Source organism: Schistocerca piceifrons, chromosome 1 (genome assembly GCF_021461385.2).
Source record: "Schistocerca piceifrons isolate TAMUIC-IGC-003096 chromosome 1, iqSchPice1.1, whole genome shotgun sequence".
Classification (NCBI taxonomy): Eukaryota; Metazoa; Arthropoda; class Insecta; order Orthoptera; family Acrididae; genus Schistocerca; species Schistocerca piceifrons.
This window is the reverse complement of record NC_060138.1, coordinates 1,214,665,041-1,214,691,078: the sequence shown is the minus strand read 5'-3', so window position 1 is coordinate 1,214,691,078 and position 26,038 is coordinate 1,214,665,041. Positions and strand designations below refer to the sequence as shown.

The window sequence follows — 26,038 nt, the reverse complement described above, 5'->3', positions numbered from 1 at the left end:
ATTCAGTTTCTCATCAATACAAAAATCTAAGACTTTAGAATACTCTAATTCATATACCGATTTTCCCTTGTGTTATTTCTAATGGTGTTGTCAGGTATTGCGAAGCACAGAATTGTATGTAATGTGTTTTATGTAAGTTCAGTAACAGTCTATTTTCAAAAAACCAGTTATTACTTTTTAAGGAAATCTTATTTTTATATTTTCAAGTGATGAAGTTTCTCCTTTAGGCTTAAATATGTGAGGATGGTTTGATAAGTCTGCTAAAAAAGCAAGAAAAAAATGTTTGTTTCATAAACAATTTGCCTTATATCTTGCCCTCATTGCAGATGTCAGATGTTGTGGGCTGGGCACACTGCTAAAACCAGATAGGAGGTGAACTGTGGTGGAACTAACATCAGACTGTAATGTTGGGCAGAATACAACCTTTCTGAATACTTCTAACAACGGGCCCCCGCAGCCTACAACCCATACATGTTCCAATGTTAACACCATAAATTCATTAACTACAAGTGAAATGAGCACATGACCATCAGCACTGGACACTGGCACAGTGATAGAGCAGTACATGATCTGATAAATCCCAATACTTTATTCATCATGGCGATGGGATTGTATGAATCTGTCATCTTCCACGGCAACAGCTCCTTGATACCCATACTGCGGAAAGGAGACAAGCTGGCAGTGACTCTATTACGCTCTAGTGAACATTCACATGGGCATCCATGGGTCCAGTGGAGCTTGTGTGAGGCGCCATGATGGCCTAGGAATATCGTATAATGGGCGTTCAAAAAGAAACAAGCTGGAGGCATAACTACAGAAACCAGTACCTGTAGAAGTATTGACCCTGGCTGTTGAGACACTTGTCCCACTGTGACAAAGGCGGTGAATGGTTGTCTCATAAAATTTCCACAGTTGCGATGTGAACCAGTTCCACATGTACAGCTGGACGTCGTCATCCATACGAGTGCAGGAAAGGTTATGCTGACATTCTTCATTGACCAAGATGGCCCCTTCTGATTCACTTCCTCAAGCATGGGACAACAGTGAATGTCCGGTGTTACAAATCTTGACCACCCTTCGCCAACCCATCAAATAAAAATAACCAGGCAATCTCACCTGTGTACTCATTCTGCTCCACGACAATGCAAAGCCTCATACGGCAAACACAGTCGCGGCACTCATGCAGAAATTCAAATGGGAGGTTCTCGGCCACCCTCCATACAGTCTGGACCTCTTTCCCTGTGATGATGCCACTTTTGGTTCCCTTAAAAAGGCTCTGAGGGGCAAACTATTCACCTTGGACGACAATGTCCAGCTGTACGTGCGGAACTGGTTCACATTGCAGCCACAGGAATTTTATGAGACAGCCATTCACTGCCTTGTGTCACAGAGGGACAAGTGTCTCAACAGTCAGGGTCAATACTTCTAATATACAGATACTGGTTTCTGTAATTATGCCTCTGGCTCGTTTCTTTTTGAACACCCCTTATACACTGGTTGCAGGCCACATACACCACTTCATCACGATCATGTTTCCTGACAACAGTGGCATTTTTCAACAAGTGTGAGTGGGGGGGGTTAAAGGAACTCAGTGGCGAGTTACAATTGGTGTCCTGCCCCCCCCCCCCCCCCCCCCCCGACTTACCAGATCTTAACCCAGTCAAACACATCTGGGATGTGATGAAACATGGCATCAGAGCTCATCCCCCCCCCCCCCCTCTCTGCAGAATTTACAGGAATTAGGTGACTTGTGTGTGCAGATGTGGTGCCAACTCCCTCCAGCAACCCACCAAGGCCTCACTGCTTCCATGCCACCATGTGCCATTGCTGTTATCCATGCCATAGGTGACTATTACTGACTATTAGGTAGGTGGTAACGATGTTCTGGCTCATCAGTGTAAACTTGCTCCATCCTCCAACTTTTTCGCCCCATCAGAAAAAAAAAAAAAAAAAATTTCTGTGAAACTCTGCAAAATACTCGTTGACTGCAACTTTCGTTTCCTCATTTGATGAAAATTTCTTCCCAGCAAGCCAAAGCTTCAAGTTAAGGAACAGAAATAAGTCACTTGGGCTAAGTCTGGTGAATAGGGAGAGTGAGGAAACAATTCAAATTCCAATTCATGCACATTCACCACTGTTATCACTGATGTTTGGGATGGTGTATTATCTTGATGAAAGAGCACCTTTTTGCATGCCAATCTTGGTCTTTTTTCAGCCAATGCAAGTTTCAAGCAATACAACAATGGAACATAACAGAGCCCATTAACGTTATGCCAAAAAAACAGTGGCCATCACCTTACCAACTGACAAAATGGTCTTTGCCTTCATTGGTGAACTTCTATGAGCCTCTGTTCACTGTTTTGACTGCCTTTTTGACTCTGGTGTGTAATGTTTCATCCAGGTATCATAAACCTTCAGAAATGGGTGCAAAAAGCCTTGTGTATTGTGGTTTAACCCACGAGACATTGCATGGAAATGTTGTGCTGGATGCAGTTTGGTCGACTGTGATCAATCATGGCCTCCACCTCACACGCAGCTTTTTCATAGCAAATTCTCCACCCAGGATATTATGCTCTCTCTCAGTTGAGACGCCTGCAATCTCAGTAATCTACATATTTTTATATGGTTGTCTAGCATTACCATATCATGGATTCTATCAATGGTTTCCTCTGTGGTGACATCTCAGTTGGAGAGCTAGAGCATGCTTTATATTAATCCAAAAGCAAATCATCTTCAATGATGGTGCAGTGTCAACATGAACTTCTCCAATTCCGTTTGGATTTGTGCAACAGTCCAATCCTCCACATGAAAATGTTTAATAACAGCATGAAAATTGGTTTTGTCCATTTTCAATCCCAGTCGACACACTGACCAAATTCAGACAGCTGTCAACAATTAACACAGCTGTCAACAATCAACTGTACACTGTACATTGTTGACACAAAAATGTTCCATTCTGTCGTGGAAATTTACCAGACTTATCAAACCACCCTCATAATACTTGCATTGTTGGCAAAGGGAACTATAGGCTTCTTGGATTTTGATGGCAGGTCATATATATAAAACAGGAACAATAGGAGACTCAAATCATGCGATTCACGAACCCCCCCTCCCCATCCACTGATTAATGCAGTCCGCTACATTATTTGTATAAGCCTCTGCATCTCTCCATAACTACTTCTTCTTCTTTGGCATTACAGTGCAGACTGAACCTTGGCCTTCCCAACAAGTTTCCGCCATCCCAGTCACATGCTACCCTTCTCCAGTTTCTGCATCCGAGTTTCTGTGGGTCTTCCTCTACTCCATCCAGCCATCTTGCTCTATGTCAACCTCGCCCTCTTTGTCCTCCTTGATTACCAAAGAGATTTTTCTTTGTCACATCAGACTACTCCATTCTTGCCACAGGACCTGCCAAACTTATCCTATCTAATCATATGATTTTTGTTACAGGAGCATCGGCATATATAATGTATAATTCTGCATTGTATCTTTTCCTCCATTGTTCTCTGTCATACACAGGGCCAATTATTCTCCTCAAAACTTTCCTCTCAAATCTGTCGAGCAGCCTTGCATCGGTTTCCGTCAAGGGCCATGTTTCTGAAGCATAAGTGAGAACTGGTCTAACAAGGGTTTTATAAATAGTGAATTTTGTTGGCAGCTGAGGAGCCTTGACTGGAATAAATTACTCAAGGTGAAATATGCCTTACTTGCTGATATCAGTCTAATCTTAATTTCAGTTGAGATGTCATTAAAGCAATTGACTGTGGAACCAAGAGACTTGAAGCTATCAACTCTTTCAAATGTGTATCCATTCATACTGAAAGTTGATGGCATATTGGGTAGATATGCTTTCCCGCAGGCCATGTATTTAGTTTTACTTTCATTTATCACAAGACCCATCTCCTTACTTGCTTGACTTAAGGCTATAAAGGCTTCTTTCAGTGCTGGTACTGTCTGTGCTATGATGTCTACGCCATCTTAACATGCTAAAATCTGCACTGACTTGTAGAAGATGATGCCCCTGGTCTGTAGGCCTGCTTCCTGAATCACCTTCTCGAGTGCTGCATTAAATAATAAGCATGCTAATGCATCTCCTTGACACAGGCCATTTTTTATTTCCAGGGTGTCTGAGTAATTTCCTCAAACTCGAATGCAGCTTCTTACGTCAGAAATCATCATTCTAAGCATTCTCAGGAGCTTTCCATGTATCACCATCTCCTGTAAGGCATGAAACAACTAGTTTCTATTGATGCTGTTGTATGCAGCCTTAAAGTCACTAAAGAGGTAATGTGTTCCAATTCTATATGCAATAGTTTTCTCCAAAATTTGGCGCAGGTTGAAAATCTGGTCTATTGTTGACCTTCCTCGTCGAAATCCGCTTCAGTATATTCCTTTTTCTTTATCCACCAGTGGGAGTAGCTGATAAAAAATAATATTAGTTAACACCTTGTACCCCAGGTTCAGAAAGGTAATTCCACAGTGGTTTCTACACTCCATTCGGTCACCCTTTTTATGTATGGGAAATAATATTCCTTCATTCGATTCATCTAGTATCCTTTCCTGTTCCCACATGAGAGTGATAACTTCAGAGACTGCTCTAATGTTGCTCCTCCACATTTTAGCAATTCTGCAAGAATGCTATTAGTGCCGCGGGCGTCTGGAACCGCGAGACCGCTACAGCCGCGGGTTCGAATCCTGCCTCGGGCATGGATGTGTGCGATGTCCTTAGGTTAGTTAGGTTTAAGTAGTTCTAAGTTCTAGGAGACTGATGACCTCAGAAGCTAAGTCCCATAGTTCTCAGAGCCATTTTAACCATTTTTAGCGCCGGGGGGCCTCGTTATTCTTCAGTTTCCTTAAAGCTTTTTTAATGTCCTCTAACCCTTGGCCATCCAGTGGCTGTTCTTCATCCCATCCTTGCTCACAATCATTAGAGATATCCTCTGCTTGCTCGATTCAGCAGGTCATTAAAATATCTTCACCACCTTTCCAGAGTCTGTTTAGTCTCACTTATTATGTTTCCTTCATCTCTGATCGAGCTGGTTATTGGAGCAAATTTCTCTTCTTGCATTGTTTACTTTTATAAAGAACTTCCTTGTTTCATTCTTCTTCTTGGACAATTCCATACATTCTATTTCAGCCTTAGTCCATTCCCTTTTCTTTCGGTAATGTGTCATCTTTTCGATCCTCATTTTCTCTCGATAATCCTCCAACAAGCTTCTTGTGCAGTTCGTTCTCCAGTCGCTCTTTTCCACTCTTCATCAAACCATGTGGGCCTTATTGATTTTTTCTCCATCCCTAGTGTTTCCTTAGCTGAAATGTCTATAGTTCTTTTTATAGTCAGTCATTTTTGTTCTATGTCATTACTGTCTCGCATTATTCCTTGTTCTTGTTCTAGGGCCTGAGAAACTTTCTGACAGTACGATTTGTAAGTTTCTGTTAATTGCAGTGCTGCAATACTGTACTGTTCTTTCTTTGTATGTCTTTCTTTCTGAGCATTTGATATCCTTGCTCTTATCTTGGCCATTACAAGAAAATGATCTGAATCCACATTAGGGCCACGAAAGGTTCGAACATCCAACAAGTTAGATTTATGCCTCTGGTCTATCAGTACATGATCAATTTTATTAATAGTTCCACCACCAGGTGACTTCCATGTGCCCTTGTGTATCTCCTTATGGGGAAACCTAGTAGATACCTCTTATCATATTCCGGGAGGCTGTGAAGAGGATCAATCTTATTACATTATCATTAGCAGATCCATTTTTACTATGGACTCCAATTAAGGGCTGGAACATGTCTTCTCTTCCAAGTTGTGCAATAAAATCACTCAGCACGATGTTGATGTCATTCCTTGGACATTTATCATAAGCTTTTTCAAGGGCATTAAAGAAATTACCTTTTAGGTCTTCAATAGATTCTTCCGTTGGTGCATGTACATTAATTATACCACAATTAGAGAATCTTCCTTTAATTCTAATTAGTGATAGCCTTGGATTAATGGGTGTAAAATTCATCACCAACTGTTTCAGATCTTTATGAACAAGGAAACCCGTACCAAACTCTTGTCTATTATCGTCACAGCTAGAGAACATAGGGACCTCTTTTTTTTCCAATACCCCACTCCCTGTCCATCGAATTTCTTGCATGGCAATAATACTCTCCTTGAGCTTCCCCTGCTGGTCTAATAGCTTCTTTAGAGAGCCTGGACTATATAAAGATTGAAAAATCCAGGTACTAATTAAAAGATCAGTTTTCAACTTTTTAACCATTCATTGTCCAAGATCCATGCCATGTCATCGTCTATTAATCTGTCCGGCTTCTGCTCTTTGGGTTTTCGTAACGTTACTTCTTTTACAGGAAGAGAGTGTTAGACTCGAGCCCAATCCCTAACCTCGGGGTCCAGGATTTGTATTAAGATTGGATTGGATTGTTTGGGGGAAGAGACCAAACAGCGAGGTCATCGGTCTCATCAGATTAGGGAAGGACGGGGAAGGAAGTCGGCCGTGCCCTTTCAAAGGAACCATCCCGGCATTTGCCTAGAGCGATGTAGGGAATTTGTATTAGGTTTACCCCCCTATGCAAGCTGGCTTCACTATGCCCCTAGAGCCTTCCCTGCTGTATGTTGTGGGACATGTTTTGTCTGGCTCCTCAGTCGATACCAATCTGGCTTGGGTAAGCCTGCTGAGGGTACCTACTACAAGACGGTATCCCCTGGAAGGGCTCCATAACTACTACTACTACTACTACTACTACTACTGCTGCAATATCAATTCATTTGACTATACTTATTGCAGTCAAACCTTGGTCTCCCTCTACAATTTCTTTTACCAGCCACATTTCCTTTAATTACCAAATTGATAACTCCCCCGTGCCTCAGATTGTGCCCTAAGAATCAGTCAAACCATTCTTCAATTTAATTTCTGTCATAATCTTCGTTTTTTCCTCGCCATACCACATCATTAGTTATTTCAACTACTCATCTAATCTTCAGCATTTTCCTGTAGCAATGCACTTCAAAAGCTTATCTGACCCAACTACGAATTTAAAAGTTTCCATTTCTACTTCCTGAATTTCAGTTCCTTTTCTGAATTTCACCTTGATTTCCTGTGTTGCTTGCAGTGTACGAGGCCTGTTCAAAAATTCCAGAACTTCGTCCACAACATTTTTCTACACTTTTACTTGCTGTGCACCGTCTCCTTCGAAATACTACCCTCCCCAATTGATACATCACTCCCAAAGTCGGTTCCCCTTCCAGCATCAGTCTTGGTAGGGCTCTTGCTGGATCGCATGAAGTGCAGTCTGCAAATTTCCTTTTATCTCATCTATTATTGCAAATCTTGATCCTTTCAACAGGGTTTTCAACTTTGGAAATAAAAAAAATGTGCACGGACCATATCTGGAGAGTATGGAGGATAAGGCAGCACAGTGATTTCATTTTTCGTGCAATAGTCTCGCACCAACAGGTATGAAAGTGTGGGTACATTACTGCAATGCAAGAGCCAGGTTTTGTCTTACCACATTTCAGGTCATCTTCTTCTCACATTTCCATGGAGGTGTTGCAACACATCCCGATAGTACCACTGATTAGCGGTTTGTCCCTGTGGCACAAAGTCATGATGAATTAGTCTTTCAAAGTCAAAGAAAACTATCAGCATGGCTTTGTCATTTGACCTGACCTAATGACCTTTTTTTGTCCTGCAGACCCTTTCCTGACCCACTGTGAAGATTGAACGTTGGTCTCACAACACCATAACTGTAGACCCATGTCTCATCACCAGTTATGATTCTCCTAAGGAACATGTCATTCTCATATGTGCAATCCAAAAGCTCTTCACAGATTGTGAGCAAAGGTCTTTCTGGTCTTGACTCATGAGCCATGGGCAAACATGGTGGTAACACAATGCATTCCAAGATGCTGTGTGAGGATTCCATGAGATGATCCAACTGAAATGTTAAATTCTTCTGCAACCTCTCGAACAGTCAGTGTTCAATTGGCAGCACAATTTCGTTGACATTCCTGACATGAACGTCATGTGTAGACTTCAAAGGGTATCCTGAACGAGGGCCATCTATAACTTCTGTTCAGCCATTTTTAAACTGTGTGAACCATTTGTAACACTGAGCATGGCTTAACCACCCATCACCATAGGCCTTCTGCATCATCTGCTGTGTCACTGTAAAGGTTTACTTGAGTTTCATGCAAAATTTAATGCGGCCGCATCGCTCCTCTAAATCATCCATCTCGATCTTCACAAATTGTGTGACACAACATCCTACTCAGTACAGAACTGAACAATAACTAACAGACATACAACACTGAAACTTCCGGCAGTTGCACATTAAACACAGGTCTGTACAGGGATGCCAACTGCATTTCGCTCCAACACACCATTGGTGAGAAATTACAAATCTTCCAGAGTTTTTTGAACAGACTTCATACATATGAGTTACATTGGGGAAAGGCTACAAAGTCCATTTTTGACCTTAAGAATGCTGCGGGAAGTTGGAGGTAACTTTTTTTAGTTTTTTTTCTCTATAAATTCTTTCCATTATGTGCATGCTTTGTTGTAGAGCATTTCATTTTCTACAATATGCACTGGTTTAACACCTTTTAACACCAGATACTTACCACAGTGCAGAGTTTTAAAGGAATGGCGAATTTCTGAAATTATCAAAAACTACAAAAATTCAACTTTCATCATTATAACTTTAAAATTTTTTAAAAAACTTTTAATGGTATTTGCAGCCACCAGTTAACATTTATTAACCACAGTTAGTCCCTCCCACCTCCGTAAATGGAATGTTTATTTCATGAGAGTTGGCTGATCAGATGAAGTGGCATCCTTGGAAGACCCAAAGGGGTCACCACCCTCCACCGCTGCCTGAGCTGTTCTCTAAAATGGGACTTCTCGGCGTAGTCCTGTGGTACTACAGCTGTGCAACAGATTCAGTACTTCTGCATATGTGCCCTTATGAAGAACTTCACTAAAGCTAAATGAACATTGAACTGGAACCCACCACTGATTGTGTGAAAGAAATAATTCCCTGATTCCATGCAGCAGGTCGTTTGAGCTATGTTATGAGAGCACACCTGTATTACAAGGGCACAGTCAGCCTAAAAGACAATATGGATCATCAGAAATTCCACAAATTCATGACTGAATACTACTTCATTACTTCTCATATGGAAAAATTCTGGTCGAGCATCGGATCACACACAACCATAGAACATGTCCTAATAACAGCAATGAAGAGTTGTGGAAGGCAGCCTCGTGGTCAATGCATAAAGAGTAGTGTGCTGTCTCAATGGAGGTTGTATGTACTATACCTCTAGCAAACCTGTGAACAAATGGATATATTCAGTGAATTATGTTCAGGAATATACGGATAACATATAGACACAAGGCCAAGTCATGTAATCGGGGTTCTCTGAACATCCACCATTCTTTGAAACTAAGGAAACGAAAGAATAAGGTAGTTACTCTAACCTAAGTTCCACATGGCCTGAATATTGCAGACAAAAAAAGTACCATCAGTCCTCTTACTCTCTTCCAACAAGTTTGCATTGCCAAAGAATCAGAAGATAACCTTAGAGAAATGTTCACACGTGAGCTTCCACCCTGTCTGATGCACCTCTTCACTTTGGACAATATCTGTTAGGGGACAAAGGTAGCTTTCTTTCCAATATAGGAAGAATTAGACCTTGGGATCAGCAAATGTGCAGTAATTAATGATGGATACCTTGTACATAAAGTTGTATGGAGTATCACCCACATTTCTAATTATTGTGCATGATCCATATGGACAGTGTGGGAAAAACACTTCAGATATTGATGGGTATCCTAGGGACAGCTACTACCAAAGCAGCAGGTTTTACCCACAAAATTAGTCTTCTCCACAACAGCAGCCATTACAGTTTTAAAAGATTTTTTTTAATTAAGTGAACCAACAAAAGGAACTTCATTTCAATGCTGCTGACTAAAATAATGTCAAATGGCACTGAGGTCCAGCAGGTATTATAAGTTGTCATTATCACGATAATGAACACCACTTTAGAATTTGCCAGTGATTCGGATTCCCAGCCCTACCTGAATCTCAATATGAAGGAAAGGTCATAACAGTGTCTGTAAATACCACAGCCCAGCACTTGTTCAGCATTTCTTACCATTCCCTCAATCCTTCAATATACCCCACTGATAGTAGAGTGATTGAACTTGTCTAAGCTCAAACTTTTCTATTCAGATTGCGCCCTGGACTATTTGTGCATGCTCAAAATGACTTCCACTATGCTCTGTACTTTGTTTCTGGCTAGCCATCCACCTCGTAAAATTAGGAATCATCGATCATAGGAACTGCATGGTCGTTGCACAGGTCTATGCATCACTTACAGTATGAATGATCATATATTGTGAGTTCAAACAATAAGATCTGTTTGAACAAAATAAGATTCTCCATGGAAAGTAGCACACATTCCAAAAACAATGATAATTTGAAACTTAACTCACACTCTTTACACATGATATCCTCACTTCCGTGGATAGAGGAAATCATGTTGAATCAATGTTTCCAGACATTTAAAAAGCTTTTGACTACTACATATACGCCTTCTAAAGAAAATATGCTCCTATGGTATCCATAATAATGTTTGCAAATAGATATAAAATTTCTAAACAGGCAAAATGCCAAATGTTTTCCTGGACTGAGACTCATCTACAGCCAATAAAGTGATGTCTGGTACACTCCAGGTGAATGTAATAGGACCATTGCTATTCGTGTTATACATTAATGGCTAGACTGATAGTATTAGTGACAATGTTATACTTTTTGCAAATGATGCAGTTATCTTATGAAGGCATTCTATCTGGGAAGAAAATGCAATGATATATGGTTAGAGCTTGACAAAATATCTGACACATGTGAAGAATGTAAATTAATTCTCAGCGTAGAGAAATGCAACATTCTGCACTTCGCGATACCTAGACGTCTGTCATCTTTTACTACAAGGTTAATGAGTCACAACTAGAGTCAGTCATATGATGCACATATTTGCAACCAACTTTTATTTCAGTTATTACACATTTTTTGTTAGGGCAGAAACTAGAACTTTTTCGCAGGCTGCCTATGTACATATCTCAAAGAGACTGTGAAGATAAATTCGGCAAATAACAGGTAACACATGGGTGTAGAAGCAGTCAATCATGAACAGGAAAAAATTTTAACATATGGACAGTAAAGATGACCCTTCACTTACCACTTCACAGTTTTCACCATGAGTAGACGTACATGTAGAAAACTAAGCGAGCAAAAGTTGTTAAGATAAACTAACAATACTTAAAACATCTATCTCAATGAGATGTAAAACGTATATAGCTATGGAATGTCCATTTTTCTCTGTCCCTCTCTCTCTACTCGTAACAGCTAAATCATGTGCCCTGGAGTTAAATGAATACAAAAAAGAAAAATACATATACAACCCTATGATGAAGCACAACTGGGGTAGGAAGAATAAAGAAGAATGTTTGCCACAGTTAAGAATCACAAGGTCTATTGCAGGCCTCAATAAAAATAACAGTAACTGAAAATTCTACAGAGCGTCTACTGCATACCTTGACGGAACGGCGCTCCTAGTATAGGAGGAGGGAGAGGGAGAAAAACAAGAGGGGAAGGGTGATAAAAAAAGAGGCAGATAACGGGTGATGTTGTATGTGGGTCAGTGTACAGACTACAAAAGGTTAGTGTGTGGGACTCTCTCCCAGTGCAGTATACATCTGTAAACTATTAATATTAGCAGATAAACATTTGTGACTGTTATTTGTTTTCAGAGCTGTAACAAATAGGTGCAATTCACTTCAGCTGCTGTTCTTTGCTAAAACATTTGTTGGTTCAAACAATGGAAAATCCAGGATGGAATGTAACAATATTATGAGAAGAAAAATTGCTACTCATCACATGGTGACTCAGCATCTCCACTATATGGTGAGTAACAAAATTTGTTGGCTCTTTTTACATACCTCAACTCATCCTTTTTTCATAATGCAATAAAATGCATCTTGATTTTATACATATTAAGTGACTTATTTTAGTAACTTCATTAGTGTGATTAATAAAGTGTCTGGATTATTTACTGTTTTTCTAATCCCTGAGTATAACAGATTAAATTAAATGGAAAATTCAAATTATATTTTTAGGTTAATTGGAAATTCTAATGATTAGGGTTAAGATGACACCCATATGATGGAGGTGTTCAGCAATCAATAGGCCGATAAACAAGATTGTGTTTATGTGTGTGTTTGTGTGTGTCTGTGTGTGTGTGTGTGTGTGTGTGTGAGAGAGAGAGAGAGAGAGAGAGAGAGAGAGAGAGAGAGAGAGAAGGGAGGGGTTGGTTGGTTGGGTGGGTGGGATTACAGCTACATTGTCCTGATTATAATGGCTCTGCTGCTGCACAAGAATGATGAGTCCTGTCAGATTGAGTGGGTGATGGGGAGGAGGAGGAGGCAGAGAGGACAAGGGGTTTGTTGGAACAATGAATGACGACTGGAAAGGATAGGCAGTTAGTGCATGGGATAGAAATGGGGCACTGGTGAGTTCACTCTGGTGCAGGCAAGAGGAGCTATGACTGAAGCACACTGTAGGGGAAACAATTTGGAGGCAGAGACAAACAGAGGAAGAAGAGTCCAGGAGAGTGTGAGGGAAGAGGAATTGGAAGTGGGAGTTGTGGAGTCATGGGGCAGGTGTGGGACAAGGAGGCTGAGGTGAGGCTGTGTGCAGATCAAAAGATGTAATTCCCATCTATTTAGTTCAGAGAAGCTGGTGCTGAGGTGGGAAGATTCAGATGGCACGGGCTATGTTTCTTTCTTTTTGTCATTGAGTGGTGAACTCTGTTCTTAGCCATAGTTTGGAGATGGGCATTCATTCTGGTTGTCAGTCGGTTTGTGTCCATGCCCACTTTAGATTTTCAGTCTTGTTTATGTGCCTACTGCCTACTCAATGCCGTAACTATGTGGTGAGCTTTTACCTGTATTCCTTTCATTGTTCAAATAATAATTTTTAATACACAAGAACCTGGGATTTTTAAAGGATGTTTTGCATTCTTCAATGTGAATACCCCATTCTTTGTATGTATTCTGTAATATAAAACAATAGGTGAACTGATCTTTCTTTTCTATTGTCTGGATATTTCTCTGCAAATTTCATATTTTATGAAATTCCTTCTTGTAAACAATTCTTTCACTCTGCTGCCGATTTATCTTACAGTGAAACTTCTTGTGCATTAAAACTGTGTGCTGTCTCAAGATTAAAACCTGAACAAAAGGCAAAGGGCCATATGGAAATCTCATAAATTATACATGGGCAACGAATTGGTAAAGAAAGAGTCTAGTGTAAAATTCCTTGGCGTAACAATCCAAAGCAACCTGAAATGGGACACACATATTGACTCTCTAGCAACTAACTTGTCAAAAAATATATTTGCAATCAGTACTATTAGTAAGTTCTGTAGAGACACCATAGTCCTAAAGACTGCATTCCATGCTCTTTTCTCCTCTCACTTGAACTATGGTATTGAAATTTGGGGGGCAACAACCAAAGCTAATCTAGATAAGCTACTCATTCTTCAAAAAAGGGGTGTGAGAATAATCTGTGGAGCAAAATATAGGGAATCTTGTCGCAACTTGTTTCCAAAAACAGAGGTGTTAACTGTTATAAACACATACATTCTAAAAGCCATATTGCTCGTGAAAAGACTGCACCCAAACACTTATTCAGATTTCCACCAGTACAATACTCGAAATAAAGAAAGATTTTACATTGGCAGCCACAGAACAGCACTTTACGAAAAGGGGCCTCAGTATGCAGGTATAAAATTAGCTAATGCACTGCCTAGAGCAGTCATGGCTCTTCCTACAATTAAACTGAAACATCAGCTTAAGAAATTTTTAGTAAAACACCCTTTCTGCACATTAGAAGAGTACCATACTTATATGAAGAACAACAATTGCTTTGTGAAATTATGTGAACAGAAATAAGTAAACACCTTATTGTAATTTTGTTGTAAATTAATGACGTATTCAGAAGAATGTGTCTTGTGTATTGTACAAATAACTTTAATCATTACTGTTTCTTTGTACATGTGCAGTGTACCATTCGATGTTGAATAAAGCTATTATTATTATCATTATTATTATTATTATTGTAGACACAGTTTTCATCCACCAGAAAGTTTCAGCGATGTGCACTCTGCAGCAGAGTGAAAGATTTCCTCTGTAACAGCCAACCCTTACTACACATCCTTCTTATACAGAGTGAAAGTTCACCAAGTTATGCACAGTTTCTGTGATTTATGAAAGAGCAGAAAAAGTTATTTATTTACTCAAGTCACAAAGGGATGTTCAGATTCTGCTCACATTATCCTCCTTTTGGCGTGTGAATAACAGTTGTGTATTTATGAATACTGTAACATCCACAGTCTTTATTTTCATGGATAAATGTGAAAAAAATGTAATCAGATATTGAACAGACAGAAAAAAAAGGCAAAATAAATAACAATGTTCATGATTTTGGATGCAGAGCACTCATCATCATCATTAGTAGCAGCACGTTGACCAAATGTCAGCATGCGAAAAAGGCCACCCCCCACATGCAAAGTAGTATATACTGCATTAAAATCTGCCTCCCCTCTACAGTACTTTAGGGATGGGGGCCGACAGTTCACAAAATTTCAGAGCCCATGTAACACTGGTGCCATTGTCAGTGAGGATGGTGGACAGATTTCCAGTCAAAGTGAGAGCTGCTCTGCTGTCAGTACATAAGACACATGTAGCCAAAATATGCTGAACCAAAAGTGGCACAACACAAACTTCACAGAGTGGTTGAGCCTTCTGCTGGAGGAAAAAACCATGTATTATAGGGCTATGTCCATCGCGCAGCCGGTTGAGTGGCATTGCCTTATGTTGGTGAGGCTAGCATGAAGTCCACCATGCCTGTGTGGTCAATTTGAGTGACCACAGTTTGTTTTCAGTCACATCCAACCTAAATGAGGCATGATTTGTCTGACAGATAATGAGATGACAGTTTGTAAGGGAGGGCACATCGATGTGCAACAACACTTCTTTGGCTGCTTTGTCAGCTATGTCATTTCAGTGCAATGCAGTGTGTCTAGGTACCCAGCAAAAGATAATCTCCTTGCCACGGTGTTGGAGCCACAGTAAGGCATCACATTATGATGCTGAATCAAACGGTCTACTGAATACATTTGGTGGACTGCTTGCAGTGCACTGAGTGAATTAGAACAGACAAGAGACCTTGTACTGAGATGCCTGTAAATCCACTCTAGTGCCATCATAATGCCATGTAAGTCCACATCATAATCTGTCTGTTATTCTGGAAAGCCAAATTTGAAGACCCTATCAGGGTAAACAGCTGCACAACTGAGGGCATTCTCTTGCTGGAAACTGTCTTTGTAAACAATGATAAAACTGTGGCATGTACTTAAAACTGAAGAAAGCACATTTGTAAAAGTGTAATCTGCACTACAAGTTTTCTTGTACTGCTTTAAGCTTAAAATTACTTTGGGCCTCTGAAGACACAAAGGCAGCAATCTGTTCCATCCCTGGCTAACTATTCAAAGGGATGATATATCTAGATTCTCCAGACAGTCAGTAGCACGTATCCTGAATGGCTTGGTGGCATGCGGCCAATTCCTAAACAGCCGCTCAAAGTTGGGGTAGACTGCCACAGAAAATGCAAGTGGCTGAGGCAACACAGGGCCTATAAGGTCAGAAGAACATGCCATTAAATCCAAACTGATAGTTCACCTATCTCTGCACACAGATTATGGACTGGGCTGGTCTAAAAGCCCCAGTCGACATCCAAATGCCTTCATGGTGGACAGCGTCTAACATCTGTCCCCTTTGTGAGTTCTGGATGGTTAAAAGTTCAATGAGAAAGATTGTAACTGACACACATACTCTTCACTGGTGAGAACATAAAACCACTTTTATTGGATTAAGCTCCCCGCCTACAGATTGTCAGCTGTTGTAGTCTTGTTGTCATTGTAAGTTCAAAGGAAGAATAGGATGTTGCAAAGTCAACCATAAACATACAGCATCTAACAGAGCTCCTGACTGTAGAGGAGATGCCACTGGCCATTGATAGCAATTGCAAACAATGTGACACTGAGCACACTGCCTTGGGGGAACCCATTCTCCTGACCAGAGCAATCAGACAAGGCACTGCCACATGGGGTGGCCGCATGGTCTGAGGCGCCTTGTCATGGTCCGTGCGGTTCCTGTGCCTTGTCACAGTCCGTGCGGTTCCCCTTGTCGGAGGTTCGACTTCTAACTCGGGCGTGGGTGTGCATGTTGTCCAAAGTGTAAGTCAGTTTAAGTTATATTTAGTAGTGTGTAGGCTTAGGGACCGATGACCTAAGTAGTTTGGTCCCATAAGACATTACCACACATTTCCAAATTTCCAGACAAGGCATCATCAACATGATACTGAAAGCACTGGTCCTTGAGGAACGACTGGATAAGAATTGGCAGACATCCAGGAAGTACCCATTCATGTAGTTGGTGAAGGTACTGTACCTCCAAGTGGTGTTGTACGCTTTTTCCAGGTGAAGAAACACACTAACCAAATGGTTTTGGTGTAAGAAGGAATCTTGTTTCCCTGTCTCCAGTAGAATTATGTAACCATGGGCATTATTTAAGCAAAAAGTTTACCAAGAATTGAACAATTTGAGACACCAGCAAAAGACCTGTGTACATCAACTTACAAGATCTATAAATACTCCACAGGCAGATGACAAAATTAGAATACAGTTTGGCAATAAAAACTAACAAGGAGAAGAAGTTCTGAGACTAGCAAAGGCCCCGATATCAATAGTGTTTAAAATATTCGATGGAAAGCTCAGTGTATTTGACCAACAGATGCATTCTTCAAACCAGAACTAATGTTCCTGAAGATTTCCAACTCATTAGAAGTAGCTCACAACTGAGACGTGAGCCGTCAGATCACTGTCTCTGAACAGATCGCTAAACAGTTATGGCAAGCATGAGTGCCTCAAGCGATAATAATGAGAAAATGTGTGAGGATTCCAGGACCGTTTCATAATCTACATATAACAGACTTATTAAAAAGTGAAATAGACTGAATCTTCAAGAGTTACATCAACTTCTGAAGTTTTACTAATGTAAAAGATGGCAGTTAAAATGTTCTTTCTTTCTTTTTTTTTAAAAAAAAGAAAAGAAAGAGGGGAGGAGATGTAATACATACTTATGCCATGACAGTACTTACACCCTGACCAATGAGATATATGCATTTTGCTGCAGCATTCTGTATTCCATACATCAATAAACCAGTTCATGTTCCATTTATTACACCATTTTTGCTGTTAACATCATCAGATATCACCAATTAAGATTAAAGAAAAAAAAAACGTAATACAGAACTCTCTTGTGAACTTTCTTGAACAAAGCTTTTGAGAATTTGCTATGCTTAATGAGTGCTAAAACATAAACCACGCATGTCAACAGTAATTCATACATGTTTATAAAAAATAGGTCTACACATATTACGTATGTTTCCACTACTTCCTTTAATATCCAATAAGCTTCTAGTGAAACTCAATCCTATGAAAAAAATTATTTAGGCCCTAGGTCACAAAGAACTCTTGTCATGGCTATTTGTAACTTTCTTAAACATCAACCTTGCACATCACAGTATGGGTTCTGAACTGGTCTGTCAACTGTGAAGGCAGCAGAGCGCATTGTCACTAAAGTATACGAGTCCTTTGAAAATAAATCCATAATTAGCGTGAGACTGTTGGACCTTAATAAAGCATTCAATACCGTCTCCCACAATATTATTATAAGAAAGCTACAGTATTACAGAATAGGGGAGAGTGCTCTCCAACTATTACAATCTTACTTATGCAACAGAAAACAAATAGTGGCTATGAATGAAAAAAGATCCAATTCCTTGCCAGGAGTACCACAGGGCTCCATACCTGGACCATTTCTTTTTGCAGTCTACATAAACAATTTGCCTTCTTCATTACCTTGTGACACAGCACTGTATACAGACGATACAATGCTAATTACTCAGGGAAACAACTTGGATGAATCACAGAATAATGTAACAATAACAATGGACAGATGTACCAGCTGGTTTCAGGCAAATTTATTACATATACATAACTTGAAAGGAGGCAAAAAATCAAAACGAGAATTGGTACCTGGAATGTCAGAACTCTGCTACAAGCAGGAAAACTTGAAAACCTTAAAAGAGAGATGGAAAAGAATCATATGGACCTCGTAGGAGTTGCTGAAGTAAGATGGAATGGACATGGAGAGTTGCAGTCAGATGAATATGTATTCTACTACTCAGGAGGAGAAGTAAAAGGAATTAATGGAGTAGGAATGATTATGACAAAGGAATTGGCTAAATGTGTGGAATATGTAGACTATGCAAATGACCGGGTTATTGGTGTAAGGCTGAAAGGAGCACAAAAAGATTTACTGATTGTCCAGGTGTATATGCCAACTTCAGAACATGATGACCAAATTGTAGAGGAAACATACAATGTAATAGAGAGAATAATGGACGAAAATAAAAAATGCTGCAAAATAGTAATGGGAGACTGGAACGCCATTGTGGGAGAAGGGAAAGAGGGAAACATAGTAGGCAGTCATGGTATTGGAAAGAGAAATGACAGAGGTGAATGGTTAATTGACTTCTGCAGGGAAAGGCAGCTGATAGTGGCAAACACATGGTTCAAGAACCATAAGAGGAGGCTCTACACTTGGAAATCACCAGGGGATAAATATAGAAACCAAATCGATTTTATACTGGTAGAAGAAAGATACAGGAATGGAATCAAGAAGGTGCACACATTACCAGGTGCAGATATTAATAGTGACCACAACTTACTTATGGCAGAAATAGAAATAAGAATGAAAAAACTGAAAAAGGCGACAATGGTGAAGAAATGGGATCTAGAGAAGATAAGGTCCAACAAAGAACAAATTACAGAAATGCTGTCTCGGGACTTTCTAATCACATTACGAGACAAAGAAGCACCTGATAATGCCAATGAGTACTGGAATATGCTGAAAGAAGGAATCATTAAAGCAGGACAGCAAAATATAGGATATGTAAAAGGGAAAAGGTCAAAAAAACCATGGGTCACACAAGAAATGATTTCCAAGATGGAGGAGAGAAGAAAATTGAAAAACAAGAACACTGAAGATGCAAGAAAGATATACCGAAGGTTAAATAACGAACTGCGAAGAGAAACAGAGCAGGCTAGGAAAAAATGGCTAAAAGAGGAATGTCATGAAATTGAAGAACTGGACAGGAAAGGAAGATACGACTTACTATACAACAGAGTAAAGACTATGACATGGGAACAAAACAGAGCAGGAAGTGCTACTATGGAAATTTTGAGTAAAGACGAAGAGGTAGTGTATAAAGATCGTGACGATGTCCTCCAGAGATGGGAAGAATATATAAAAGAGCTATATGACACAAATAGCAAACCAGAAACTCTAGAACTTGAACCACACAACAGTGTAAGTGATGAAGAGAAAGGACCGACCATCATAATGGAAGAAGTAAAGTTTGCCATTGATGCAATGAAAAATGGCAAAGCTGTAGGTACAGATACAATACCGGGAGAAATACTAAAATGCTTGAACCACAATGGAATAAGAGAAATATTGAGGTTATGTAATAAAATATATGACAGTGGTGAATGGCCTGAGGACTTTTTGACAACAGTAATGATTCCATTGCCGAAAAAACAAGGAACCAAGAAATGCAGCGAACACAGGACAATCAGCCTCATTTCACATGCAGCCAAAGTGATGTTAAGAATAATTAATAAAAGACTTGAAAAAGTAATAGAGGAGAATCTCGGCGAGGAGCAGTTTGGCTTTAGACGGAATACGGGCACCAGAGATGCAATAGGGCTCCTACGAATCTTGGGAGAAAGGTTTATTGAAAAAGGAAGAGACCTATATATGTGCTTCATCGATTTAGAAAAGGCATTTGACAATGTGGTTTGGGACAAGCTGGCGACTATTATGAGGGAAAAGAGAGTGGACTGGAAAACCAGAAGACTTATAAACTCATTGTACCTTAATCAAAAAGTTTCAGTTAAAGTGAGAGGAGGAAGTACAAACTGGATCAGACTAGGGAAAGGAGTAAGACAAGGATGCTGTTTATCACCTACTCTTTTCAACCTGTACTTGGAAAATATGATTGACCAATGCTCATTAGATGACAAAGGAGTAGAAATTGGAGGAAGAAGAGTAGGGTGCTTGAGATTTGCTGATGACATGATCCTTCCAGCCACAGGGGAAAAAGAATTACAGGATTTGGTGGACACCATTGCAACTAACGGAAAAAAATATGGAATGAAAATTAACACAAATAAAACAAAAGTATTGGCAATAGGAGGAAATAAGGAAATAAAAATTGTGCTGAATGGAGAAACACTAGAACAGGTGCAAAATTTTAAGTATCTTGGAAGCAGGATAGACACCGACTGGAAGTGCACCACAGAAATTAAAACAAGGATAGCAATGGCAAAAGAGGCGTTTTATAAGAAAAGGAGAATCTTCTGCAGCGGTATGGACAGAGAACTCAGAAAGAGACTCATAAAATGTCTTGTATGGAGTGTTCTTCTATATGGCGCTGAAACATGGACTATGAGGAAAAAAGACAGAGAAAGGCTGGAGGCTTTTGAGATCTGGACATGGCGGAAGATGGAAGGAATAAGTTGGATGGACAGAGTAAAAAATGAAGAGGTACTGAGAAGAGTGGGAGAGAAAAGGCAGTTACTAGATGTAATAAAGAGAAGAAAAAGAAATTGGATTGGGCATATATTAAGAAAGAATGACGGACTGATAAAAACAGTTTTAGAAGGTTATGTAGAAGGGAAAAGGAAGCGAGGAAGGAAGAGATTCCAGATACTGGATGACATGATGGACGGTACAACATACAGCAGCCTTAAGAAGGAAGCAATGGATCGCAGAAAATGGAGAGGCAAAGGACCTGCTAATATAGCAGATAACTGATGATGATGACATAATAATAAATTTAATTTGAATGCACCCAAACATGAAAAACAGAGAGGCTCTGTTAGAACACTCCTGCTACATGCATACTTTGTCTTCTTCCACTCTCATCTCGCTTGTGGGATTATACTATCAGGAAACTGCCCAGTTTCAAAGACTGTGTTTAAATGGGAAAAAAAGCAATCAGATGCCTTGTAAGACTATCACCCAGACACTCATGCAGCATGCAGCTAGAATTTTAAAGAATGAAATATAATGACTGGCTTGTATATTTACAGTTGTCTGATATGCTAAAGAAAATTTAAATAACTCTGACCTTAGGATGGAAATGCATTCACATAATACAAGAAATGGACATACAATTGACATCCCGTTTGCCATGCTATCAAAAATTCACTGCAGTTCAAGTATCTAGCAACCACAAGTTTCAACAAATTACCCAAAGTGCACACGATATGCCCATGGATAAATTTAGTAAAAGTAGCAAAATCGATAAAAAGCAAAGTATTTATACAGTTCAAGAATTTCGAGACAAAGCAATACATGATATTGAATTTAGATGGTACATTTTGTAAAAGGAGTACATATTACAAAATATGAAATATAATATTATGCTAGCAATTTGTCTTGTCAAATATAGGCCTATGTGCATATAGATGTATACAATGTATCTGTTACTTTAATTACATGACGCCGATTACATGTTACAAAATGTTTAAAGGTGAATAAATATGAATGTGGATTCCACGTAAATAACCAGCCTGCCCAGACTTAATATTTTTGGGTTTACACGGTTTCCAAACGACGGTTTACAAACGACTATCTTTAGACAGATCTGAGAAACAGTAATAAAGCAATAAAATAAAGAAACCTACAGCCCCAACACAAAGAAGCACTTTACTGGGGTGGCGAAAATTACTCAAAATGTACGGTACCTAAATCATTTCTGATGGTACAAAGACACGAAATTTCGATATCGACGTTCAATTTTTTTAAAATCTGTACTATTTAAAATGTATATCTAGTAAATGGTTAGAATTAACAAAATAAAATTTGTAGCGTACTATGATCTGTCATATGACTGGTTCGTCTATCTGATATACAACTTGTGTACGTAGCAGCTCAAACTGGACCAATAAAATAAAAATGACACCGATAATGAGTATATATTTCCTACTGACATAAGACAAATTTCGATTTAGCAAGCAGAAGGTCTGATAATATTAATTTCAAACTCATTCAACCTGGATAAAAAATCTTAAAGGAGACCTGGAGTCTATGACAGGAAGTTCACAAGATATACCGGATGAAATACGATTACAGCGATCGGAAATCTAAGGCACACGTCACAAATTAAGTTTTTCAAACTACATAAAAACTCACCCTGTTGGCGAAAGCATAATACTTCGTACAAGAGTGTTTTAGCAGCTCACGAACCCGGTCACTCTGTGTTAGAAATACTTGCTTGCAAACTGCGCACAAGATGCAAGAAATAAACTGTTTTTCTTTTGAGTTACAAATGTTGAGACTTACTTTTTGCATTTCATCATTCTTTAACCTAAAAACTGCCGATCAGTTTTTTTCTCTTTCCTTCGCACAGGATCTTACAATAGCTTATTGCCAATTTCAATTTTGGCATTGTTGCAAGAGCGGAACAAAGCTCGGCGTCTCTAGCGGTGCGACTTTTAAAAGGTCCCTATAACATTAACATTATTGCTCAATATGGCTAGATGTTCATTATTGCAGCACGTGTACGAACTACGTTGACAAGTAGTGCAACAATATCGAGCACATCACAATGTTTTGAAATATATTGCTTTACCTAAGAAGTCTGTAGCCAGTACTGACAATATTCTGGCCAGTCACTCACATCCTGCCAGGTATCTTTCCAGATCACTGCCGACGTTGTGGGAAGTTTAAGTTGGATGAATATAAAAACACGAAAATTAAGAATCATTTCTATGGATCGTTGCTCACTAAGTACAGAGAGCGCTACCCTGTATCTTCGAAGGAAGACTTTTTTCAAACATTAAAATAAGAACAAACTTCAGGAAGTAAGCTAAACGACCATTAGACTCTGCGAAAAGTTTTTAGATTGTTGATGCAGTAATTAACTTTGATGTATCAAACATTAGAGAAGAAAATAATAACTGTTCCTCCAAAAGGCTGGTGCTGACAGCTATAAATATACCCGAACTACCGATACTGGTATCAGTTTGATAAGTCATTGCAAAATGGTGACACCATTTTTCGCGGAAGAATGGAAAAACTGATTGAAGACGACCTGGTGGTGGATTATATTTGTATTTCGTTATTTCTGCTGTACAATGTGATTTAGTACATAGATTGTTCAAACGATATAGGTAATCCAAATTTCATATAGTACCAGCACATACAGCTTTACACATACCTTGATTTAGAAAAAAATTCAGTGCACGTTGAATAGTACAATCAGATAATTGAAGGAATAGAATGACTAAGAGTAGTTTACGATCAATTACACAATGTTTTCTTGGTGTTCCAGAAACTCAGAAATAGAATAGGACAATGGTCAGCAAGTACTCTTTCAGTTTCACTCTAAATTTATGTAAATTTTGTATCTATTTCGGATAGAATGGTATGTCGTTATACAATGTAATGCCAATATGAAACAATCGTCCCCTACAAATGTTTGTACTTACTTTATTGACATGCAGATCATGCTTCTCCTTAGTGTCATGGGAGTGAAAATCACAGTTATGTTTGAATATATTTTCTTCTTTTATGGTGCTTACTTTTATGGAGTTTAGCATCTTGTAGACATACAAACAAGAAACTCTAGATCTACAGCCACAGCTGGCGACCAGTATGCGTATGTAAATGCAATCCTAAAAGCCACAGACCAATTGAAATAATTCTGGACTTATCTAAAGCGTATGATGTTATAGATCATGCTACCCTACAACACAAAATAGAATGTAGGCTAAGGTATTAGAGCTACTCCAAATAAATGGATCAAATCCTGCCTCACAAACTAGCAACAAAAATTTGTTCTTAAAGATGACATACAAAATGGAAACATTGAAAGAGCAAAAACATAATAATCAGGGAAAACGTTTAACAAAGATGGTGTTCCATAAGGGCCCATATTAGGTTCAGTCTTCTTCTTTCTGTGTCTAGATGATATGAATGACCTGTTCATGCCAAAGGGAAAACTTCATTTGCGGATGACATGACCGAGCGAGGTGGCGCATTTGGGAGGATGACAGTTCAAACCCGCGTCCAGCCAACCTGATTCAGCTTTTTCGTGATTTTCTTAAATTGTTTCAGGCAAATGCTGGGATGATCCCTCAAAAAAGGGCACTGCTGATTTCCTTCTCCATCCTTCCCTAATCCGATGGGACTGTCGACCTCGCTGTTTGATCCCCTTCCCTACACCAGCCAGTCAACCAACTGGATGACATGAGCATTTTGATAACACGACTAGATAAAAAAGACCTTCAGTCATCAGCAGATATGACATTGATGCAACTGTCAGACTGATTTGAAAAAAATAAGCTCATTGTAAACACTGAAAAAATGTAGCATGTACTTTCACATATCCCATGAAAAGCAACAGAATGACCTTAACGTGAAAACAAACAACAAAAGCTTAAAACTGATTGATGATGTGAAATTTTTGGGAATGTGTCTTCAGGATGATCTCAAATGAAACACATATATTCAGTCTCTAACAGGTAAACTGTCATCTATTTGCTGCATGGTGCAGATACTGAACTCGAGCTGTAATAGAGAAAAAGTACTATAGGCATGTCATACACATTTCCATATGATTTTGAAACGCCTCCCTGTTGGTTTCTGAACGTTTTCAAACACATTCTAAGCTGATTGACTTTTGAATGATTCCAGATGGCGCCTGGTAGAAAGGTAGTGTCTGTTTCAGTTCGACGAAAAAGTCGTATTTTACTTGATATAAAGTGTGTTAACTGTAACGGAATTCTGTGCGATTCTTGCGACAAATGGTGTCATTTTAGCCTCTGCTGAAGTGTCGGAAAATAATAATCCAGACGAAAATACTGAGTGGAAGTGACGTAGTTGTGCAGATACAAACGGTAAACGGGCATGTCCGAATAACATGGTGGAGGAAAATGCCTGTAGACTTGCTTCACATCGAGATGCCCTGGGAGAATTGAACCTTGTGAAAGTTATTTCAGCGTTACAAGAGGATATTGAAGCTCTCCAGTTAGAGAACGCGAAACTAAAGGAACAGGTTAGTGCTGCTGATTGTGATATCAGGCATAAAAAACAAACTATTAGTTATGAAATATCTGTTCAAACATGCAACGATGTTATGCCTCGGGAATATGTTTTGAGGAAAAGAACATCCACAAAGAAGATGAAAGACTAAGAAAACAACTTTCCCCCCTAAAAAAATAGATTTGAAACGTTAACTAAACCTGAAAACAACGAATCAGAAGTGTCAAATGACAATGAAAATAACAACAAAACAAACGAAAACGAAGAATACAATTCTTTGAATTTAAATAGTAGTGTGTCTAAGTCTGTAAGCAAACACAAAATAAGGATTCTTTCAGACAGCCATGGTCGTGGTATGTCCACTTTATTAAGTTCAGCGTTGAATGACTCGACCAAGTTTGAAGTGGAGGCTATTGAAAAGGTTATAAGTGATAGGTTAAAATTGCAGAAAACAATCCACAGTCTTGAACATGAATCTCCCCAGCAGGGAAACTTGCAGTGATGACCAATACTTGTTCTTATAAATCTTGGTCTAGGCCTATTAACCTTCAACTACCACCATTAACTACAAAGTTGGATTATGAGAAACCAGTGCTACAATCAAAAGAAGATTGTGACCATCTGCCCTTCTTTCATATAAGCATACAGTCAGTGAGATACCAACCTGCATGAAATTGAACTGGTTTTAAAAGACTTGCACTGTGATATTCTGTGCCTAAATGAGC

The 26,038-nt window shown here is 39.3% G+C and overlaps 1 protein-coding gene across 10 annotated transcripts in view; it reads right to left on the bottom strand.

Annotated features, from left to right (window-relative positions):
• The window catches only part of LOC124802685, a 67,100-nt gene extending 44,182 nt beyond the window's left edge, over positions 1-22,918 (bottom strand). Inside the window, exon 1 of one of the 10 annotated variants that reach the window (XM_047263694.1) lies at positions 22,900-22,918. The gene's annotated coding sequence lies outside the window, so the exon portion shown is untranslated. Of the gene's footprint in view, positions 1-21,393; positions 21,527-22,012; positions 22,033-22,141; positions 22,196-22,321; positions 22,373-22,460; positions 22,568-22,610; positions 22,783-22,899 lie in introns of those variants that run through there. The other 9 variants (XM_047263690.1, XM_047263646.1, XM_047263638.1 and 6 more) reach the window with 9 other exon arrangements.
• Between the last annotated feature and the right edge of the window lie 3,120 nt (positions 22,919-26,038).